The 24,018-nt window shown below is 34.5% G+C and overlaps 1 protein-coding gene across 1 annotated transcript in view; it reads left to right on the top strand.

Annotated features, from left to right (window-relative positions):
• The first annotated feature begins 10,421 nt into the window (after positions 1-10,421).
• LOC125071589 overlaps positions 10,422-24,018 on the top strand; it is a 131,420-nt gene continuing 117,823 nt past the window's right edge. The window contains exon 1 of the mRNA XM_047681911.1: positions 10,422-10,546. The gene's annotated coding sequence lies outside the window, so the exon portion shown is untranslated. The remainder of the gene's footprint in view (positions 10,547-24,018) is intronic.

Here is a 24,018-nt window from a genome sequence, read left to right as displayed (position 1 = left end):
AAAAATAAATAATAAGAACCGTCTCAGCATAATGGTCAAAACGGTTTGTCTTATTATCTTATAAATAGCGTGAAGTGTATAACCAGATTGTTTCAAGTGGTTTATAAATAGGAAGGAGTTTTATTATAATCGTGATATAAGGTGATTGGAAATTTTCTATACAATTCGTATGAGAATATTCTTTCATACTACATATTGTTCACAACTCCACTTTTACAGATTTTACAGATATCCATTCAATCACATACACACAAACATCACAAAATTCTTAATTTTCTTACAACGCCAATGTCTAGGGTGTAACCAGTGGCTCCGTGCCAGACCGCATGCATATACTGCTACAAAAAATATCCACCAAGTACGAGTCCGTTTTGAAATTAAACCAAAAAATATCGTTAATCATAACATGATTACAGAACCAACTATAACGTTCTAGAATGTTCGTTATTATTGCACTCGTCATATTATTACAATCGATGAAGCTGATCAAATCGTTAATAACCACGGTCCCTGACAGAGGCCATTATTATAAAATGACATTTAAAACCATTGCATATGTCACGTACGTAAGTAAGATCAGATGTACAAGGGTGGTCTTATCGTTGAAAAGGGATTGCTCCCAAATAACTTTTGGGCCTTTAGATAGTAGCGGTGGTTTGGAAGAGTATACATTGATTAATAAATTGAGATGATTAATTGATGTTAGGGATTTGTGCAAACAATAATGTTTAGTATTATTTTGTTTCGGTTCAAAAGGGAAGGGAGCCAGTATAAATACAGGCACAAGGGACATAATCTTTATTCCCGACGTGGCGCAACGGCCTTGTAAGGGATGTTAATATTTCTCACGTGTCATTTACCATTGTCTACTCTGCCTACCTCTTTATATATTTAATTTTGTCTTTTAGTCTCCATAGGTGTGCTGGTCCCTAGTGTATTGTTCAATTGCTTGGTGGAGTTTGTTATTGTGATTTGTTTGAATGTTTTTATGTCAAGACAGCATCACAATCGTATTTTTTGGATTAAGTCTTGTCTTTGTATTTATGGTTATTATGTCAGTTTACCAAACTAATTTAAACAAAAATATATGATATTCTATCGCACCACTCTTGTGTTCCGGTGTGAAGGGTGAGAGATAACATCTTAGCTCTAAAATTTGGTGGCGATGCGCCAATTTCTATGTGTGGTGGTGCCCACTTACCGTCAGATGGCCCAGCTGCCTATATATATAAAAATACATCCGTACACAAATAACATTGTACGTATGTTATATACAAAACAGCATCAATACTATTAATTTTATGTAAAAATAAATGAGAAAAAATTATTTTATGTTCAATATTAATTTTCTTTCTCTCGGATCTGCATATGGGCCTGATGTACGTGATGTGTGCTGACGAAGATTTATAAAAAAAAAATATTTTACTTCTGATATAAATTAAAAAAAAATCTTTTTTTTTTTAAATAGTAGAATAATTTCAATTGTTCTCTTAGTAGATATATGTATATGGAATTATTTGCGTAGTTTTATCATTTTCATTCCTATCATTGAACGTTTGGAGTGCCTGATAAGGTGTTATTTTTGTATTGTGAGATATCTATAAGTATTTTCGTCACGTTCAATATAAATTTATTAAGGTTTGTCGCAGTTCAGCGACTCGTCCGAACGAAATGCTACTTACAAGTAGAAGGTACAAGAAGTTTACACAATTTTGATATATCTTGTTCATTGAAGTTTAAGTGAACTGATTATACTACGCAACTAGTTCCAACTTGCTACAACTAGTTTTAGAAAGATCTGACAAGAACAGTTATTGTACACAATTATAGTTTAAAATGAAATAAATACTATTATATTTTTAATGTGAATGAAACAGTTGCACGAATTTTATAAGAATACCCTTGGTGGTGGGCCTTTAGCGTAAGCCCGCCTGGGTTGATCAACCCATTACATACCTTTTTGGTAAAATTTGTAACTCCACAAATATGTTGTCCGTGCCTTTGTTGTATCTTATCTTTACTTTTTTTTTGTGAGACTGCATATTTTTAATGCATCGTAATTTAAATAATAAAATTCCGTTTCTATAATAAAATTCCGCAGATATTTTTAACTATAAGAGCCGAGATGGCCCAGTGGTTAGAACGCGTGCATCTTAACCGATGATTTCGGGTTCAAACTCAGCCAGGCACCACTGAATTTTCATGTGCTTAATTTGTGTTTATAATTCATCTCGTGCTCGGCGGTGAAGGAAAACATCGTGAGGAAACCTGCATGTGTCTAATTTCAACGAGATTCCACCAACCCGCTTTGGAGCAGCGTGGTGGAATATGCTCCAAACCTTCTCCTCAAGGGAGAGGATTCCTTAGCATGAGCCTGAGCATTGGGAAATTTACAGGCTGCTAATGTAAAAAAAAATTAACTTTGCCGTTTCATTAATTCAAATCATTTGTAAAAAATACATTGCTAAAGAAGGCATATTATTCGATACAAGATTATATAGATGATAAATAACATACATATATAATTGTATTTAACTAACATGACTGTATTTTTAGATGTTGAAAAAGAGTAACTACTGAGTTTCTTGTCGGTTCTTCTCGGTGGAATCTACATTCCGAACCGGTGGTAGCTTTACTTAATATAGGGGACAAACGAGCAGGAGGCTCACCTGATGGAAAGTGATTACCACCGCCCATGGTGTTGCAGGTGCGTTGCCGGCCTTTAAGAATAAGAAATAATAATGAGTTTATGAGCGTATTATTTATGAGAAATTTCACTTGGTGGTAGAGCTTTGAACATCTACCGTCTGGGTAGGTACCATCCACTCATCAGATATTCTACCGCCAAACAGCAGTACTCAGTATTGTTGTATTCCGGTTTGTAAGGTGAGTGAGCCAGTGTAACTACAGGCACATGGGACATAACATCTTAGTTCCCAAGGTTGGTGGCGCATTGATGATGAACGGAATGGTTACTATTTCTACAGCGCCATTGTCTATGGGCGGTGGTGACCACTTACCATCAGTTGACCCATTTGCTCGTCCGCCTACCGATACCATAAAAAAAGAGAAGGGATCTACCTATGTTTGCACACACACTTGTGCACTAAAATATGTCCTGCGTATTTGGTCTCCATTGAGATTGGCCATCATCACCATCATATTAATGCTTTCTGAATACTTTGTCTTAAAAAATGTAACAAGTTTGTGGATGCAATTTACACACGGTAGAAGTGAAACTGAATAATTCATCATCAGCTCACATTCGTCCACTGTTGGACATATGCCTCTCCAAATGCACACCACTGTGGTCTTTCTTCGGCAACTCGCATCCAGCTCCTGCCAGCAGTCTTGCGCAAATCGTCACTCCATCGTATTAAATTAAATATATTTTCGTTTCATCGAATTCCAAATTACAACGATTGAAAGGAAGATACTTCATAAGTAAGTTTAATGATAAGCATGATGCTTTATGACAAGTTATCCGGCTTCATATCCACGGCTTAAACTCTCGAGGAATAGCGTGAACAGGAATGAAAGCGAAATAAAGTTGTAAAGGATTCCGAGCGCTTACTTTTCAGGAAATCGCGGAGTGACTTCATATCGTGATTCACGCAAGAGCCTGGAGTTTTAATAATAAAGGTAAACGTGAATTAATATTTGGTTTATTTCCTTATTCAACATTTCAAAAGCTATTTATTATTATTAAAGCAGCTATATGCGTTACCTGGTTTTTCGAAGAACCATACCTCAGTGAAAATAGATGTAAGGTTTCTGAGTCAGGGAACTTCTTCTGGATTTCTTTGAATTTAAAAGCTTAAATTGTTTAAAGCTTAAAGTTCGAATAACAAAACTTTTTCATTTTAAGTTATGCTAAGTTATTGCATCGTTTAAAGGCAACTTCACCTGCTTGATTAGTTTTAAGTTGATCTTTTAAAACTCGTGAACACAAATAAAAATGATCACTGTACAATTATAAACATGAATAGTAAATAAACTTATTAGTAAGTTATAACGCTTTATAGGTATGTAAAGGAAGTATTTAAAAATGAGAAAGTTCAAAATTAGTTCACTTCAAGAAAAAGATTATCGATTTTTTTTATCTGGTTAAAATGATATTTACAAATCTATTCCTTACGCGAACCATTAAAATAAAATCGTTACAAAAAAAGTTTAATAAAGGTTTTCTTAATATGTTGTTACGATAAGCCTTTCTTTCCATAATTTTCAACATATCGAATAACATACTCGAATAATTTCATAAAACGGCCTTATTCAGAACCTAGTTCATATTAAATTTTAATCATTTTTCTGTAACGTATTCAAGAAAAATCCGATGCGATATTGTTTTATTTCAATATGTCTTCATGAACATTTGTGTGAAGGTAATCAACTATAATAAGAAGCCTCGCTACATTGCTACTCCTGAAGCACCGTCTAATATGACTGCTCGTAGTCTGGCGACGGCATCATCGTCTCGCTCCATCGCGCACATGGCATATCCAATTACATTAACGGACGTGTGGATACCGCATTTCCACCAAAGGTCGTTCTGACGTATCTTCCTGGCCCTACTCGTATTTTCTTACGATAATTATCGGTTCTGCGTAACCCTTCATACTAATATATTTAATGGAATTAAAAAACTAAAAAAACACGCTTTTCGCACGCACTAAAAATTACCAATGGAGCGTTTTGTCCAAAAATAATATTCCTGACAGCAAACCCTTTCTTTTGATACCCACATCATGGGGGTGCATTTCAAATAGCCTGTCCACCATCTTGGACGTCCGCCATATTGGATTTAAGTCAGGTGACTAATCGTATTCCTGACAGCAAACCCTTACATTTAATATCCATATCATGGGGGTGGATTTCAAACAGTCCGCCATCTTGAGGAGGGCGCCATATTGGACGTTTCTTAGCTAGTCATGTATTGTCATCAGAACTTATCAATTCATAAGAAGGACAATTATTATATAAGTATATTTTCGGCTCAGAACGTTGAAATTCTCGGCTGTTTCCTACTTTAATATGTCTCATACATATAAGCCTTCCTCTTGAATCACACTGTTTATTTATGAAAGCCGCTTTAGACTCCATTGCGTAATTTAAAAGATCTAAGCGTATATACGGGAAGCAACTTTGATTTATGCTATGTATATTGTATATATGTGTAGATTATAGGTGTTCCGTCATTTAGGGTTTTTTTTATTGAATTCTAAATTTTTTTATTTACTAAACACGAGAGATAAATTGTAAAATAATAGAGTATTATATTTCTTTCCTTCAATTTATGTCCGAAGTTTATCGCTTTTTTACTGACACTGGTACAGGTATTTTATGTGGATTTAAGGTGGGTTAAAGGCTTCATAAAACTTTTAAGACGATAACCAAACAATGAAATGAAACTTTATTGTTATTAGTCCGAGATCAATGAAAACAAAATAAGGAGTTTTTTTTTAAATTAAAATCAAAGTGTAGTTTATTCAAGCAGGTAGGTAGTTATTTTTGAATCGTCATTTTAAAAAACTAACACCGGTTCGAAATGTAGATTCTACCGAGAAGAACCGACAAGAAACTCAGCTGGTTTATAAATAAAGTAACAGAATATAAATGACCTACGTAAATAAATTTATTTACATAAGAATTATTAAGTCCTTAAATATATACAAATATGAATTAAAATTGTTACTGTATAAATCATGATTACGTGGAATGGTGGCAAGAATGCTAGCATCATTTCCCCTTTGAATCGCAATTCCAATCTTCAGGGCAAAAAACGAACTAACCCTTTTTTCTCTTAACAAGAGACTTTTAAACTTTTTCCGGGATGCTTCTTTCTTCGGGTCTTTTTTCGGGTGTAGCTTGGTTGATATATCGCTTAAATTCGTGTAAATCGTGCGAAAATTCGCATCATGTTCTATTGCTAGAAACGCTCAAGTATTTACGTCGAATCGTTCGCACACAATTCACTTAAACAGTTTTTTGATTAAATGGAACATTAGATGTATGTACTCGTATATGTGGGTTGATTTCTTTTACACGTAGGCAATTAATTTTTCGCAAAGGTTAAAACGTACACACCCTAATTAAGTTACGTGCGTGCGTACCTAATTATTTTTAGGAAATTAATTTAGCGCTTTGATAATGTTAAAACGATTGCTTAAATTTAATATTTATTTTCTATTTATTCCTGTGTGTTCTTAGGTGAAAAGGAGTTTTCGTTTTATTATATTGTTTGACGGCTTCTATTTTTCTCCCTTCGGCTAAAGGGTTTCTGCTTGGGACTTAGCGATATTTCGCTAACAAACGTTGAATTTAAACGAGTTCCTGCTAGTGCACTGTATTTGATTTGGTGAAATAAAAAAAAAATTATGCTTGCAACTTAGTACACGTGTCTGATATATTTGTGGAAGAGCCGTTATATTATAATCTCATACGTAGAAAATCTGCACTTTTTATATTAAAATTGTATCATTGCTCTCAAAAATTATTTGCATATATGTATTGATAGACGGTATAAATTGCATAAGAATGCAAAGTAACTGAAAAATAAGATCATATAGATCATAAACCGTGGACTTAGTATTAGTTCACTTAGACAGGATATATAAATAATTGAACTGTACACACACTCTGTAATAAAAATGTTGAAGAAGAGTAACTACTAAGTTTCTTATCGGTTCTTCTGCGTACAACCAACTTTCCGAAAAGTGGTGATCTCCTTTGTTTATACAGTTGACCACATACCATCAAGTTACCCATTTCAATTTCCTTACCCAATATAATTATAAAATGTACAGCGACGCGGGATACATGACTGACAATATTTAAAAAAAATAATCAAGCAATCAAAAATTAATAGTATTTTAAAATAAGTACAAAATTTGATGTATCTTTAAAAAAGATATAGATCTTTGTAATGTATTAGAAATTTAATTAAAGTAAAATAAAAAAAAATATATCATTAGTTTGTTGGCTAAATAACGGCGATTTGTATAGGATTTCATTAATATTTTTTTACCTTTACGTAATTATAATTTGATCCCTGTTTGTTAAGGGATTTATTCTACATTAAAACGTCTAGTCTATGCTCATTACATTTTACCTCACATAAGCTAAATGACGAAAGGCAAGGATTTAATAAAACTTAATCAAATACAGCATTTTCCCTTTAAACAAAATATTTCGTTTAGAGATATTTTGTATGAACAAAGTCGAAACTCCGCAAAAGATCGTGAAATTTAATTTATAAAATTCACGCATCAAAATATCAACGCAAGTCGATTTGTAATATTTAATAAGTAATATCTTCTCAAAAGGAGTGTATTTTTTTTTTTTTTTTTTTTTTTTTTTTTTTTTTTTTTTTTTTTTTTTCTCAAATGGCGTCAAATCTTAATTTTGCTACTTTTTCGATGATTATTTTTTTCACGTTTCTATGTTTACTAAAGTTTTTATCATACATATACATTGTTGATAACTTGTCTATCAGATAATATAAATAAAAATTTCTGTTCACGATTTTGAGATCCCTAAACTTTTACTTGTGAATATTTTTCGTCTTGTTCTTCTTTTATTTGCATTGACAGCTCTTGTCTGAGTTGGTTTACTTCGAATATTACTTATACGTCAAAGCTGAAAACGCTACAAGTGTTGACCTCTATGTTTTTCGATTTCTTATTAATCAATTTTACTACCATAGACGCTCAAAGGCACTCTTTTCAGTGACACGCCACCATATTTATTAAATATTACGCGGTAAGAGCCGAGATGGGCTAGTGATTAGAATGCGTGCATCTTAACCGATGATTGCGGGTTCAAACCAGGCAAGCATCACTGAGTTTTCATGTGTTAATGTGTTCTGTTTTATAATTCTTCTCGTGCTTGGCGGTGAAGGAAAACATCGTGAATAAACTTGCATGCATGCTAATTTCAACGAAATTCTGCTACATGTGTATTCCACCAACCCTCATTGGAGCAGCGTGGTGGAATAAGATCCAAACCTTCGTTTGTAAAATACGGGATCGAGTGTCGAGTGCACACAAAACAAATAAAACAAATAGTATGGGTGAAAGTGACAATGGTAGTGGTGATCAGTGTTTACACAGAAAACGTATGAGAAAGGTGGTAGTCCGATATGGACACTTCTAATACCGTCAGCATCTACTCGCAAACTTCAGTCTCGTGAACAAGACATTCGTAGATAATGTCGAAATATCGAGCTCCACAAAATAAAAATAAAAAACATGGTAAATATCCCGTTTCAAATAATTATTAACTTACTTTTTCTAAATAAAATAAAATTATCAATTTAAATCACATTTTTTTATTCTGATTTATAAAAACGACTAAACATTGGTTATTTATAAATATTATAACAATAATTATCGGTCCATATTTGTTACTTGATATTAATTTATAAACCTGGAATTTTATGAAAATTGTCAATTAATTTGAATTATAAGACATTTCTATCATTTTAAAAATTAGATTTTTCGTGTCTTGTCCATCCTACGTGACAATAGCGACATAATCTGTGCCCTGTCGGTACAACTAAAAGTCATTAAACTAAGAATTGAATTGAAAATTAGATTTATTGAAGGTAAGGTTCTAAAATAATTGATTAAGTATTATTTACGACCCTTTCAAGCGGTCATTCTTTCGCGTCACCATCAGACTTGGCATTGGTAGAATATTGTAAGGAACACCATCGTTGAGGAATGTTCGTGTGTTAACGATATCATAAAGTTGACTGTGAATATAATTTAAATAATACAATCAATATCGAGAGATTAGAGTCGAGATGGCCCAGTGGTTAGAACGCGGGCATCTTAACCGATGATTTCGGGTTCAAACCCAGGCAGGCACCACTGAAATTTCATGTGCTTAATTTGTGTTTATAATTCATCTCGTGCTCGGCAGTGAAGGAAATCATCGTGAGGAAACCTGTATGTGTTTAATTTCAACGAAATTCTGCCACATGTGTATTCCACCAACCCGCATTGGAGCAGCGTGGTGGAATATGCTCCAAACCTTCTCCTCAAAGGAGAGGAGGCCTTTATCCCAGCAGTGGGACATTTACGGGCTGCTAATGCTAAAAAAAAAAACAATATCGAAGAACTTACCCAATGAGGTTCTTTGAGGTTTTACTCTCCGAAGCGATGAGAGGTAATTGATAATCAATGAGCTTTTATATCGACTAAAGATACTTTGTTAACTTGTTTAGTCGAGTATTAAGAGATATTTAGAGTTAGCCTCAGGTTTTATACAACGAATAACTGTTTCGTTTCATATGTTGTTTTTTATGATAACGGCTGTTTTAAATGCTTATACGTGTCTTTAATGCGACTTAGTAAACGGTTACACTAAGTTAATATACAAAACATTATGTTAGGAATAGCGAAGTAATATGCGTTATCTATACTTCTATACAATATGATGTGAAAGTAACTCTGTGTGCTTGTCTGTCTGTCGCTCTTTCCACCAAACAAACCAATGAACCGAATTGGATGAAATTAGGTATGAAGCAAATTTGAACTATAAGGAAGGACATTGCTTATATACTTTTTTTGCCTAACAGACGTGACAGCCAAAAACGCGTGCGAATCTAGGTGTCGCCTAGTTGCCCGTAGACCACCACTGATGTTTAAAAATCTCCATTTAAAGAGATATTCAGAAGTTACCACTTACCATTACTATGCATCTATTTTTTCATCAGATAAACTCAATCTGTTTGTCCTCGTTTGAACCCGTAACCTCCAGTTAAAATTCAAGGGCTTTATTTACAGAGTCATCTTAGTGCTCGGTCAATAAATTTTCAACAGAGTAAATAATTCGAATGAATAAACGAAAAAAACGCTATAGTAAGATTAAAAAAAAAAACTGTTTTTTTTTAATTCGTTATCGATCGTTTTTTATAAATAAATAGATAAGTTTATATCAATAAAAACAAACAAAAAATAAAATAAAAGGAACAATAAGAAGTAGGAAGTTCAGATATATATTTGTAAACGTATTTAGATAACTTCACGTCAGCAATGGTCAATAATTCATATTAATTTAAAGTTTTTTCATTGTAAACATTACGCAGGCATATTACGTACGTCGCGACAATTCAATCAGAAATCACGTCCCCGTATCAATTATTTCGAATACCGTATCTAGCACTCGACTAGCGATAAAAGTGGTTTATTAAAATCTGTTATCACTGGGATATATTAATTTACTTAATATAATAATTGACTTACAAAATATATCTAATCAATAGCGATAAAGTATTTTGGCGTCCGAAATACTTTTAATAATTTTTAGTCGTACAAATATACTCTTTAGGGTTGTTTAAAGTTTGTACGTGAAATTTTCCCGATTCGAATCTTACAAATCAGATTCTGTAATCGCCAGTGTGTTTCGGACAACCGTGCGGATCGCACGTACGTCGACGCGATATTTTACGCGCCTGTGTTAAAAGTTCGGAGTTTTATTTCGTGATACTATTGTGTTCTATTTTATTTTGTAATCTATTGGATTATTTCGGATGTTTATGGTAAGTTTTTTTTACATTATATTAAAAATACACAGAAAAAAGTTACCTGAGATATTATGGTATTATAAATTTTAGTTATTAGTTAAAAAAAAAAAATATTTAAAAGAACTTTATTTTTTTTCTGTTTGTAAATTAATGACATACTTACAGTCCAATATAATTTTAATGTCAATAACAACTACTTTTGACGTAAATTAATATGTATTATGTTATCATGGGTGTTAATATATCATCGAAATTGGTAGATATACGTAATGTACACAGATTAAAATTATTTATAAAAAAAATATTGCTTGAATAAACACTTTTTTTATTGACTTAATTATGTGGAAGCTTACACACTCATCAAACTACCGCTGAACAGCAATGCATAGTTACTTATTCGATTACAATTGTAAGTGAGCCAGTGTAAAATAAGCCAGTGATTAGCATACTATTAGATAGTCTATTTCTTCGTCTGTATTTCTAAATAGAAACTATGTTGAATACAATAATATTAGTTGAGTTGTTCATAAAATAATCAGTATCTTATCAGTCTTGAAGTGGCCAAACTATATTCGTACAATCAAAAACAGACGTATCGTGGGACTCTACGGTTGAACGAAGTTTTCGCTGTATATTAGATATTAAATAACATACACAATATAATAAATTAACAACATATTAAAATATATTGACGACCATCCATTACATACATTCCATGGTCGAGTAGTGTGTACACCGGTTTTCTGATTTTCCATAACACAAGTGCTTTAGCTAGTTACATTGGGATCAGAGTAATGTATGTGATGTTGTCCAATATTTATTTATTTATATGAATGACAAAAACTAAAAATGTTATTCAAAATACCATGTGAATTAAAGCAATAATTAAAAATTAGGTTAATTAATGTTATGTTAAACCGTATATAATACAAGAGATTCAGATGAAAGGGTCGCCTGGACGGGGTAATAAACCCTTTTCTTTACGTGGTAATTTCTGCCAGTTCTGTGAGCGGCGTGAAAGGACTTCGTTCCAAAAAATAGTACATACAATCTCATTGGCGATATATTTTTTTAATTTATCGGTTGGTGAACTGATAAATGGATCCCACATGCTGCTTATGTGTTCCCACCGCCACTGGACATCGGCGTTGTAGGAACTATTTTTTGTATCGCCGATGCGTTACCAGCTCAGGAAACAAAGAAGTTAATACTTGTGACTGTTATAACACTGGCTTATCCGTTAATGACAGAACGCAACAATGAAGTAGTTTTAGTTTAGAACTGTTTGACGATAGATTAAGTGATGAGTATTTAGCGAAACAGGTTTTCACAAAGCCCTACCACCAAAGTAATAGTAATAGCAGCTGAAGCTACATTTCATGTATAGAAAATTTATAAATTCTTTAAAAAACAGGACCATTAGTCCTACATAGAATTTAAGAGTTCGAAATTCTTTTTTGGGTTGCTTTTACAAAGCGAGAATGCTCACAGAGGGTATGCATGATATTATGATTAACTCATAATAACTAATGAAATTAATGAGGATGTGTTTATTTATAACACGCCTAACTTACTACAAAACCAATATATACATAAAAAAATGTACTGCGTTTCGGAAAAGTTTTAGTCTATTGATGTCGTCCATAGATTTTGGTCACGGCGGCTCTCTTAACGGAGACCAGCCAACCACGGAGGACATGATAATTTTGGTACATAATACTATTATATAAATTAGCTACACTTCGCAGTACCACTTATAAGCTTTGATTTGACAAATATTAAACTAAAATACAATAGACAAATAATAAATTAAAATCCAAACTTAATGATAATTAAATCTTGATGGTGTCACGGCGACCAATTTCAATCGAACCCACACGGGTGAACTTTGTATTCCTTCACTTTCATAATCCAAAGGATGACAAATCTGACGCAACGGAAAAGAGTTTAGGCGCAGGACCAGCTTTACGTTTATTCTGTGGCACGCGAATATACAAATTCCCACAACTTCTAGACCCCGGGCTGTTACTCATAATTTTTCGCCAGAAAAACTTACTATATATCCACCCGACCTCGGACCGACGTCTGTTGCCTTATATCAAGCCACAAGACCAACGAAGTTATAAAAAAGTATTAACAATGAAGGCGTACTACTCACTAATCTCAGAGCCATCTCAAGCTATTCTGGGGCCCTTGGGCACACATGAATTTGCTAGATATTTACTAAAATTAAATATCTAGCAAACATTTTATTTTTATTTATAAAAAATCGTCTAATATGTAGAAATTTTTTCTTATAGCCATAGAATAAAATTTAGATTTTTCTTAGGAATCTGATTGGTTGTACAAAAAATATTCATAGCAATCAACGTGTGAGAGAAATTGTTGGTTGCTCGGGGTCCCCTCAAAATGGGAGCCCTGGGAACGTACCCCGTGTGCCCTTATGGTAAAGACGGTAATGACTAATCTATATGTATATATAGATATATAAAAGTGAAATACTACTTACTGATTAATCACGATATTTCAGAAACTATAACAACTACAAATTTAAAATTTGACACGTAAGTTCCTTATAAGGTGTAGACATCCGCTAAGGACGGATTTACGGATTTTACGAAACTCAGGTGGAGTTTAAGGGGGTAAAACCGGGGTAGAAAGTTTGTATTTTATAAATTTCGCGCGGGTAATGCCGCAGGTTCAGCTGGTATATTATACATATAGACGATTGCAAACCGTTGGTTTTAAGCAGGAAATAACCCATGCGATCAAAATGTTGGAAAAGAGCATATATTGAAGTTCTTTTTTGTTCTCGTTAAAATTCCGAACCAGTGGTATCTATAATTTAATTTTGTAAAATTACTATTCAAAGGTGCCTTTAAGTGCTAATTTAAATGAAGACATTTATTATTTTCGTTGAAATTTATGTAATGGTAATAAAATATTTTTTAGCGTATTCTAGATTTATTAATACACCCTTCTCAAGGAACACTTCGAATCGAGATTATTCATTGTTGATTACGTAGCAAAGGAAATTTGAAAAAAGATTACTTGGTGGTAGGGCTTTGTGCAAGCCCGTCTGGGTAGGTACCACCCACTCATCAGATATTCTACCGCCAAATAACAGTACTCTGTATTGTTGTGTTCCGGCTAGAAGGGTGAGTGAGCCAGTGTAATCACAGGCACAAGGGACATAACATCTTAGTTCCCGAGGTTGGTGGCGCATAGGTGATGTAAGGAATGGTTAATATTTCTTACAGCGCCTTTGTCTATGGGCGGTGGTGACCACTTACCATCAGGTGGCCCATATGCTCGTCCGCCAACCAATGCCATAAAAAAAAAGATTAAAAGGAAGTGGTTATAATACGTAATAGATCAAAGGTAAGGTATACGGACTTATGTACCTATGTCCCGTTGGGCCATTATCAACCCCCAACCTCACGTTTTATGCTGGAGCGAAATTCAATTATTTGAAAGTAAAGTTTTAATGTTTAAATGATTTCATTTTTTTATTTATGGAACAATTTTTCGTCAATAATTTTTAAGGGAGACGACAAATGCACTAGAAATATTAAAGTAAAGGTCCCACTTACGGGCGAATATTCTCATTATAAGGAAAAGTTTTACAGCTTACCAACATGTTGTTCAAATACCGTGTGGAGGTTACATTTGAGACAGACTTTAAATGCTATAAAACCTTCTTTACTATAGAAAAAAAATCTTTATTATAGAAAATGCCAAGATGGCTCAGAGGTTGAACACGAGCATTTTAACCGTAATAATTTCAATTTATAATTTAAATCGTTCTCGACGGTAAAGGAAAACATCGTGAGGAAACCTGCATGTGTGTAATTTCAATGAAATTCTGTCTCATGTGTCGCACCCATACGCATTGGAGCAGCGTGGTGAGGTAGGCTGCAACCCCTCACCTTAAAAGGGAGAAGAGGTTTTAGATAAGCAGTGGAACATTTACAGGCTAAAATAGTACATGTAAAGTCAGCCGTTTCCAGATTTGAATAAGCGATGTTCGTTTACGATCATTATGTCCTTTTACGAGGTATAAAGTTTTAATAATGAAAATAATGTTTCCTATAAAATAATAAATAAAGGAATCGGAACGCTTACAATTAATTTTGTTTATTTCAGAATATTGTTTCTGCTTATTACGTCAGCGCTTGAAAAGGGTCATGTTGTTTTCCTACTAATTATAATTCTAACCTACAGTTTATGAAAAGCTGATTAAACTCAGATTAACTAAATTGACTTTAATCTCAATCGTCATTGGTCGAAGGCAGCTGATGACGCAAGAGGCGACCAATTAGCGCGCAGTATTCATAAGCTGGACAGAAAGTGAAACTAAGTACTTTTTGATAAAGGAAAAAATCATTAATCATTTGAGGATTGAGGTTCGTTTTCCTTAAAATTAGGCTACGCGAGGCATTATTTTTTTTTATTATTACTGATCATTTTATTAACTCAATTATTAATTTCTAGTAAAAATGCAGAGCAAAACAATATTTCAATGTTTTAAAAGAGCTTAACTACAGTAACCTGGTGGTAGGATCTCATTCGAGTGCGTCTTAGTAGGAACCATTACATATTCTACCGCTAAACAGTAATTATCTTCTTATATATTAAGAGGGTAAGCCGATTTTTGTCCCAGTGATTATGATACGATAGCTGCACGGAAAAAAAACGGTTGTAGACTCATTTGGAAGAGCTCCGTAGATATACAGAAAAATAAAGAGGATTCTTGATTGAAATTTATTAATAGGTTTTAATAAAAAAAATAATTTTAGAGAGCGAAAATAAGTTATTAACACGTAGTCGTCAATTTACAATGAAATGAAAATAAAAAAAAACTGTCATAGGTTTCGAAATTTGTAAAAATCCGTTGAATAAACCAGAAGTTTCGCGTGCGATCCACTAGTAACTATTAATTGTTGTATTTGGGTTGAAGTTGGAGTGCACCAATGAAAAGTCAAGTTTCTTGATATCAAGTACGTGGCGTCGGTTATGGCGCATTTAGGCGATGTAAGGGATAGTTAATTTTACATGTGCCCATGTCTATGGGCAATTGTGTGACCATCGCGCGGCCCATTTGTCAGTCTGTCTACCGCCTTTTAATAATTTATAAATGAACAAAAAATGTTGTTTAAGGGATGTTAAGCTAAACCTTATTGTTATACATAGTATACTATGATTGTATAATAATTTTAATGCTGTTTTCTTCTTTCGAATGACAAATCAATAATGATAGAAAGAGAGAAAGAATAGATAAGTTTTTATCTATATTAATATTATAAAGAGTCACTGTTAGAAAGCTTCTTTATTCCTGAGAGCTATAGGGTATAAACTATAGTTATATATCATATCACATCAGGATGGCCAAGTGGTTAAAACGCGTACATATTAAACCAAGATTGCAGGTTCAAAATCAGGCTAGCACCGCTGAATTTTCATGTGCTTAATTGTGTGTCGTGCTTGGCGGTGAAAGAAAACATGACAACACATACAACAACTTCCATATGTAAATCCACCCAGCCGCAGAAGAGTAGCGTGGTGGAATATGCTCCTAACCTTCTCCTCAAAGGGCCTCCCTAGCCCAGCAGTGGGACATTTACAGGCTGTACATGTTGTTTTTGTATATCATTTTGTTTATTAATAAACTGCATACGAGCAAAACTGGGGTAGGTCGCTAGTAATTGACAGAAAGAATCAGTATTCCATTAAACATCTGTTGGGTTACGTTTTCAAGTAAGGCCATTAATATTTGCATAAGGTACGTGTAATAAAACTTTATTTAAATTACTATTTGTCGCCCGTGGCATTTTATGGATTAGTCCTTAAATACCTGATTATTAGGTATAGAAAGTGGGTTCAAGCTTGCTTCATACTAAATCTCATCATATTCGATTTGGTACTATTGGTTTGCCCTAAAAGAATAACAGACAGACACACTGACGAACAGGGTTATCATCGCATTTATAATATTATAAATTTACGTTAAAGCGCCTGAGCAAGCACTGAATTTTCTTGTGCTTAATTTGTGCTTAGATTTCATTTCATGTTTGATAGCTAATAAAATACCAAGACTAACATTTGTGGAATGGAATTTTTCTAGTCTATACTATTTTTAATATTATAAAGCTGAAGAGTTTGTTTGTTTGTTTGTTTGAACGCGCTAATCTCAGGAATTACTGGTTCGAATTGAAAAATTCTTTTTGTGTTGAATAGACCATTTATCGAGGAAGGCTTTAGGCTATATAACATCACGCTGCAATTATTAGGAGCGACAAAAAATATGGAAAAAGTGAAAAAAGCGGGGAAAATTATTCATTCTTGAGGGCTTCCGTTGCGTGCGCTGCGAAAACGGTTGAATATATCAAAAATATATGTATGAAAGAATTATTCCTCTTGAAATGATCTAAAAAAATGTCTGCGACAGTATATGTCTATCTTTTAAGATTAACTCACTAGAACCGTTTTTATGGTAATCAAATTTGGTCGAAATCGACGCGCGGTCGGCTCCCTTCTGAGCGTTTGTATGCAGCGTTATTTGTTTTTGCGATATAATATCGTCGTGTATAGTAATACTTTTTAAATACTATTTAATTTTGTTTTAAGGATAATATTTTGGTTCTAATAATTTCACAATTATTAACACTTATTTTAGTTTGGATGTAGATAAAATTAATTATAATTAGGTGTCATAGTTTTCTTTATAGTATTGTTTGGATTAAGGATAGTATTTTGTTTCTAATAATCCATACTATCCATACTTCCATACTATATAATATTATAAATGCGAAAGTAACTCTGTCTGTCTGTCTCGCTTTTACGCCAAAACTACTGGACCGATTTAAATGAAATTTGTAACAAATAGTCTATGTGCATGAAAAGGACATAGGCGTTTTAATTGGAAAAAATGCTGTAGAGGGTTGAAAAGGGGGATGAAAGGTTGTAAGTTGTTGAAAGTATTGTCATTTTTAGACTAGAAGCATAAAACTTATATTTTAGGCTGTACACTTATAAACTAACATATCATGACATCCACTAAGAAGGGAATTTTGGAAATTCTACCCTATTTTCTACCTTTCCGGGGGACGGTGATCAAGGTGCAGGCCCAGATGAAGTATCTGGGCCTCATCCTGGACGGTCGATGGAGCTTCGGGCAGCATTTTGTCCATCTCGGCCCGAGGCTCATCAACGCCGCCGCCGCTCTCGGTGGCTCCTTCCGAATGTGGGGGGGCCGGGATCGCTATGCCGGCGTAGTGAGGTCGATGGCGCTGTACGGTGCCCCGATCTGGGTCGATGCCCTCTCCGCTGACAGCCGGGCCCTGCTGCGGAAGCCGCAGAGGGTCATAGCGGTGAGAGGCATCAGAGGGTACCGTACGGTGTCGTGGGCTGCGGCGACACTTCTCGCGGGCGATCCGCCCTGGGAGCTCCAGGCGGAGGTGCTCGCGGAAGTGTACCGGTTCCGGGTCGAGGCGAGGAACCGCGGCGACCATCCAGGGTCGGCGGAGCTCTAGCCCAGCGAGCCCTGATCGCCCGATGGCAGGAGGATCTGGGGTCACCCATGGCGGGCCTGGCGACAGTGGAGGCGATCCGGCCCCACTTGAGTCGCTGGGTCGAGAGGAAGAAGGGCACACTCACCTTCAGGATGACGCAGGTACTTACCGGGCACGGTTGCTTCGGTAAGTACCTGCACGGGATAGCGCGGCGGGAGGTGTCACCCTCCTGCCACGAGTGTGGTGCGCCAGTCGACACGGCGCACCACACCCTGAGTGAGTGTGCTGCGTGGGGGCCCCAGAGGCACACCCTTGCGGCGACTATGGGCGGAGACCTCTCGCTGCCGAGCATCGTCAACGAAATGCTCGGTAGCGAGACGTGTTGGTCGGAGATGCGCTCCTTCTGCGAAAACGTGATGTCGCAGAAGGAAGCCGCGGAGCGGGAGCGGGAAGAGGATGCCGCTGCAGACCCGCTCCGCCGAAGACGACCGGGGAGGAGGAAGAAGCGCTACGCGCACCTTCTCCCCCCGCCTCAATAGGCGTCGCAGGGACTAGGGGGGGTCTCAGTACCCCGAGAACCCCCTCTAGGTGTTGGAGGAGGCCCGCATAGGCGGGCCGACCGTCAGGGCGTCACGGTAGCATGCGCAAGCGACCCCGTGGCGCCCGCCGAAAGACGGAGAGGGTACCGCTGGTTTTTTAGTGGGTACCTGGGCGCACTCGGCGTTCAGGGCTCCGGGGAGTCCCACACACCCCCCCACCTTCCATCACGTGGGGGAAGCGCGTAACGCGTTTTTCCAGCGAGAAAAAAAAAAAAAGAAAAAAGTGGTTGAACTTTTGTATGGAAGTCCGTCATTTTTTAAGTTGGAAACATAATACTTTATTTATAGGATACTTATTAAAAACGAGTACATAAATATTTAAGCGTTTCTGCATATTCTACTCCTAAGGGGGTGAAACAAGGGATGAAAGTATGTATGATAGTCGGTAATTTTTTAAGTTAGAAACACGAAACTTTATTTTTTTGATACTGATTAAAAATGACTAGATATGTATTTAAGCGTTTCTAGATAATCTACCACTAAGGCGGTGAAATAAGTGTTGAAATTTTTTATGGGAGTTTTTTTAAGTTAAAAGCATGAAACTTTATATTTGGGATACTAATTAAAAATTAGTAAATACGAATTTAAGCGTGTTTTGATATTCTACCACAAAGGCGGTGAAATAAGGGTTGCAAGTTTTTATGGAAGTCCGTCATTTTTTAAGTTAAAACATGAATGTTTATTTTTGGGATACTGATTAAAATGATTAAATACTTATTAAAGGGTTTCTCGATATTCTACCTCTAATGGGTTTAATAGGGGTTGACATTTCTTATATAGATTAGTCTGGAAGTCCGTCATTTTTTTAGTTTGAAGGATTAAATTTTATTTTTGTGTTACTGATTAAAAATGAGTAAATACATATTTAAACGTTTCTTAATATTCTACCTCCGAGGGGCTGAAATAAGGGATGTAAATTTTTTATGAAAGTCCGTCATTTTTTCAATTAAAAATATGAAACTTTATTTTTGGGATACTGGTTAAAAGTGAGTAGATACGTATTTAAGCATTTCTGCATATTCAACCTATAAGGGAAGACCGTCATTTTTGAAGTTAGAAGTAGGAAACTTTATTTTAAGGCTACCGATAAAAAATGAGTTGATTCGCATTTAAGCGCTTTTGGATATTTTACGCCTAAAGGGAGAAATAGAGGTTGACATTTCGTATACAGGATAGCCTGGAAGTCCGTCATTTTGAAGTTAGATGCATGATATTTTATTTTTGGGCTACTGATTAAAAATGAGTAGATACGTATTTAAGCGTTTCTGAATATTTTACGCTTAAGAGGAGAAATAGAGGTTGATATTTCGTATACAGGTTAGTCTGGAAGTCCGTCATTTTTTAAGTTAGCAGCATGAAACTTTATTTTTGGGCTACTGATTAAAAATGAGTAGATACGTATTTAAGCGTTTCTGAATATTATACCCTAAGGGCTAAAATACACACCAATGTGGTATATAAAGAGGTCTTACATTAACGTAATTTTTGAAGTTAATTTGTAAATATATTTATATTCTACGCGGGCAAAGCCGCGGGTAACAGCTAGTATAATTATAAATTATCTTCTAGTAGTAATTAGCCTCTAAACCTTCTCTATAATAATAATTAAAAATGAGACTTAGCCTCGTTGAAATTTTCCATACTGTTATTTATTCAGTTTATTCTTATTTGTGAGTTTATATTTTATAGAACTGTTATCCTACTAAAAGCGTAGACGTGTTCTTGGCTATTTAGTTTTCAGTAATTTGCACTTTTTATTTTGTTAACATTGATTCTAATTTCTTGCTAAGGGAGAGGAAAGGTGTTATTTTGAAGTCCTTCATTCACATTTCATTTGAGATAAAAAAATGTTGATCTGCTTCTAGAAATACGCTTTAAACAGTGCGTGTAAAATTATTTAAAAGAATAAACTAAGAATAACAGCTTCTGAATTGAAAGAATAGCCGTTTTATGTCGGTTCGTGCCGGTAGCAGCTTAATTTCGAACCGGTGGTAGCTTAACATTTAATACGATTCTCTATAATGATAGAGTTCGTTTCGACCGAGTGTCGTTTGAACTTGACTTATGTGTATTCATGCATTAGATCTACTCATCTGGTCAGTCCTTGTAGCTCGATTTTCGGAGTGTATGGAATAGTTCAATTGTTCTTTTAAAGTAGTCGGTTACAATAAAAATTATATTACATTCAATCAATCAATTTTATTTCAATCAATTTTATTCTTACAATAAATGTTACAGTTCATAGTTTGTGTCACGTGACGGCATTTAATACTGTAAAATATTATGTGAAAAATAAAATATATTTTTCATATTGTTAAGTACTCCTAATTATTATAAATCACAATAACGCATGGGGGACGTGACGTAAATACGCACTAAGCAGAGATGTGAATATATCAGAAGTAACAATTAAAAATTAAATTATTGGTGGTTTATTTTTGGAAAATCTATAATGATGATAGAAACAAAAATAATTAAATGATATTCAGTCTGTTTTTGGAAATTTTAATATACTAATAGTTCCTAATATACTTTTACAAATAAATTCGTACATTTAAGCCGTCTAGCGATGAACTTGACGCAGTTCGAACTGTTTTGGCGGTCGTTTCACAAGTTTTACACTTAACTGGAGAGCAAAATAGGAATACTCTGAAAAGCGTAGCCAGTTTTCTTGAATAAAAACAAGTTTTTACAGATTTATCTTATAATAAAAAACGTTTTGCGCTTCAAGTGGCATTTAGATTAAAGAGTACTGGATTACAAGGTCAGGAAGCTCTGACGTCACTATTAACGAGATTATTATCATGTAGCATAGGTATGTGTATTAATTATGAACGATAATAATTCGCCCTATATTTAGTTATTTGCAATTGTAAAGTACTTAGAAAGTATCTTTCTTATCATATTGAACATGGCGACACTTATATTATACATTGTAACTGTCTTGAACGACTAAGAAATTAAATGAATACAGTCTTAAATAAATGAAGACTTTAAATTTAGAGGGGAACGTAATATTCTAAAATTAAAAGTTATTTTTTGAATCGTTTGTTTGTTGTATCGCCTATTTAATTCTTCCATTCGATGTAATACTTTTCAATTTGTCAAGGACATAAATATGTTCAGGTATTGAGATTTTTAAGTGATAGAAAGAGATACACATAGTGAGTAGAAGAGAGATAGAGAAACCACAAAAACAGATTTAAATATAAAAACGTTCATGAAAGCACGTATTTGAATAGATGTAAATCGGAATCATGCAAAGGCTTAAAGTTTTACTCTATTCAGTATTTTTTTTATATAAACGTGCTCTTATTGTTTGAGTTTAGACAAACGTGAACCCGAAAATCCAAATATTTGCAGGAACTCGTAACTCGTAAACTTGTTTCAATCGTACTGTATCAAGAGTCATATTTACAGCGGGACAAATAAATATTGAATATAATGGAACGGGATGTTCTTCTAAATTCAATATGGTAGTTGTAGATATATGTTACAGTCAGAGTAAGAAAACCTTCGTCAGTTTTCAAATTAATTCCTTTATCAAATCGTAAACTCTCAGTGCCTTTTGAATCTAAAGCACTAAACAGACAACTGCATACAAAATTAAACTAATATAGTATGATAACTAGGTTCAAAATAGTGTACATTGCGACGCAATATGTCATACTCAATCGGTAAAGCAGATTATCGCGCATACTGAGCACACGAAAATAGACCTTAAGGTGACGAACCTTTTCTTACCCCGACTGTACATCGACAACAGCCATGTTGAATTTAATAAACATGTCAAACTAACCCTTTTCCACAATAAAGTAATCTTTTAGTAACTGTTATTAATAAACAGATAATAAATCAATCTCGCCGTTGACCAACGCGTTGGCGACCTTCCGATTTCTTCTTAATCAAAATGGCCGCCATTGAAGCGATGCTCTGCTAGTGTGACAAATTTCTTTCATCGACACGACGTTAAATAATTTATAACTATGTATCTTATATCAAATGTCGTTTACTGCAAAACCTTTCAAAGAGTCATTATTTTCAATCTCTTATTTTTCATCTTATTTAATTAGATTCATGAAATAGGTTTGACGATATATTTATGGACGAATTGTGCAGTGCGACAAAGCGGCAGCAAGAATTCTCGGGCAGTGAGCTCTCGTCGACTAACTTGAAATTAATTTCGGTATGCTTTGGTCTGTTATCGAAGGGAAAATTGCAATCCGTCTTTTTAATATATCCGTTTTAATTTAATTTTCGACTTGTTTACAAAAAATAAACATGATTATATACAAATTTTTAATTTGATTTGAAGTACAATTATGTTATGATTAGTTCGGAAACTTGGACATGGATACACATACAATATAAACTAGAACTGATGCAACGGCTTAAAAGCATATTTAATTGATTTATTTGATTTATTTTACTATAATCGTATTTATTTTAATGAATTATTAATATTCCTTTTTACCCCTCCAATCGAGCTAATAGCTTGTACTTGCCGACAATAGCCCAATGGGTTAGGATTGAACCTGTGATTTTATCTAGGTGGCCCGTAAACCGTTGCACTATTGAGGCTTTACTGCGAATTACTATTATATATTTAAAGTAAGTCTGATTGGTCTCCATACAATATTAACTGCTTATAAATAAATGTTTAAAGGGTACAATACCCTGTAAAACGATGATTTTGGTGGTTATTGCTGTTAAGCGGTCGATTATATGATGAGTGGGTGGTAGGTACTTACATGAGATATTAATGAGCTTACTCTTGTATTTGCGCAAACGTACATATTGTAAATGCATATTTTCTACACTATCGGTAGGTCTACCTAGATGGTGACTGTGACCGAAGTCGGTCAGGTGTAACACATTTCGTATAATTCCATAAATATGAGTCTACAAAAACGCATAATCAATCATTGGGTAGATTACGAAGTTAATGTTCGTAAAAAAGGGACTTTCATTCTATATAAATATAAAACAAGTTGTCACCCACGGTTTTACTCCTGTTTAAGGTTTAAAAAGTATTCCTTGGAATCCAAGTTTGCTTTATAACAATTTTTATTAAATTCGGTTTAGTGGTTTGGCCATAAAAGAAAGATGTAAAAAACAGACACAGTTACTTTCGTCGTTTCGAATTATTTTCTACTTATATTCCTATAAATATCGCTTTGAAGTCGCGTCGGTTGCTACCACTTAGTTTAAAGTCTCAATTAATCAGAGATATTTTCTTACGACGAAAATAAGAAAGCTGAATTAATTAACAAATTAATGTAAACAGGCAGAAAGCTCTGAACGTTCGAAATCATTTCTTTACTATTTCTTTTGCGTTTACAGTTCAAGTACTATGTAAAGTACAATTACTGAAGTT

This window comes from Vanessa atalanta, chromosome 19, assembly GCF_905147765.1.
Source record: "Vanessa atalanta chromosome 19, ilVanAtal1.2, whole genome shotgun sequence".
NCBI classification, from domain to species: Eukaryota; Metazoa; Arthropoda; class Insecta; order Lepidoptera; family Nymphalidae; genus Vanessa; species Vanessa atalanta.
Note: the sequence above shows the minus strand (reverse complement) of the source record. Positions and strands in the feature narration are given on the sequence as shown.